This window comes from Myodes glareolus, chromosome X (genome assembly GCF_982192425.1).
Source record: "Myodes glareolus chromosome X, mMyoGla1.1, whole genome shotgun sequence".
NCBI classification, from domain to species: Eukaryota; Metazoa; Chordata; class Mammalia; order Rodentia; family Cricetidae; genus Myodes; species Myodes glareolus.
Window position 1 is genome coordinate 86,822,254 of NC_142053.1, and position 1,316 is coordinate 86,823,569.

The 1,316-nt window shown below is 36.2% G+C and overlaps 1 non-coding gene across 1 annotated transcript; it reads left to right on the top strand.

The window, feature by feature from the left end:
* The first annotated feature begins 935 nt into the window (after positions 1-935).
* On the top strand, positions 936-1,072 carry LOC125389529 (small nucleolar RNA SNORA67). The gene has a single exon (XR_007228478.1). It is a non-coding gene; the product is annotated as a small nucleolar RNA SNORA67 (small nucleolar RNA).
* Positions 1,073-1,316: the final 244 nt, after the last annotated feature.

Consider the following 1,316-nt stretch of genomic DNA (forward strand, 5'->3'; position numbering starts at 1 on the left):
GCAGCAAGAGAGACTGGAGAGAAAATTCATATTTTGGCCAAGTTTTGAAGGAAAGTGCCAAGTTTAGAGATTTTAATCAAATTTATAGATGCTAATTTTCAATTCATAGGAATCTGTTACCCTCTTAGTATCTCTCTATGCCCCTGCCTATTTAGTGAGGGGAAAAAATGGAGTTAAGCCTGAGTTTGCAACAAGTTCCACGTCTAAGCAGATTGGTGATCTATGACAAATCTAGTCATCTCGTCTTGTCCTTGCTTCCTAAATTAAAACATGAGTTTTATGTAGTTTCATCAACAATTTAGAAATGTCACCCATGGCCTAACTGACTATCTCTTGCAAATGACCTAAAACAAAGGAAAAAAAATTTTAAAAGAAGGAAGTAATTTAAGAATTAAAAATACGTAATGGTTATAAAGTGAAAACTCAGAGCAGTCTTCTATATTGTAAGATTATATTTAGCTCACAATTTTGTGGCAACATTTTTTTAATATGTTCTAAAATAAAAGGTTTTTGGTATAAAAATATTCATTTGGCCAAGTTTACCACAAAAGTTCTATTCCCCAGTATAAATTTCTGTACTGGTTCTTATAAGAGCATTGTTAGCTTTCTTTGTCACTGTGAGATCATCACAGGGTGTACTTTTACAAAATAATTTCCAATGCATCATTGTACCATATATTATTATTTGACCATAATATATGCTTTCTGTTGTTGAACATCAATTTCTATTTACAAGTAAATGAATAAGATTGCAAGGGTACAGTTAAAAAGGAAATGATATGAAAATAAACTTCACCAAGGAAATAGAGAATGCTAACAAACACTTGATGATATGCCAATCTCACTAATATTAAGCATAGGAGCACAAAAACAAGACACCAATTATAGCTATGAGTTGTGAAAAAGATTTGAGTTTGATAATACTATAAAAAAAGATCATTGATTCCCTCTCCAGGGGGCTGACTAGTGCCCCTTTCAGGAACGTAGCAACTTGGAAGAAAATCTGGCATGCCTGAGGTCTGGGGAACAAGGGTTGCTTGTTGCCTTTGCCTGCCTTTGGTTGCCTACATGTACACCTAGTCAGTCTGGGTAGATTATCTTCTGACAGTTCTTACCATCTTTCTTGACCTAGGCCAGAGGCACTGAGACAGCAGGTCTCCCTAGTCATCAATTATGACCTTCCCACAAACAGGGAAAACTACATCCACAGAATTGGCCATGGCGGTCGCTTTGGCCGTAAAGGTGTGGACATTAACATGGTGACGGAAGAAGACAAGAGGACTCTACGAGACATTGAGACATTCTACAACACTTCC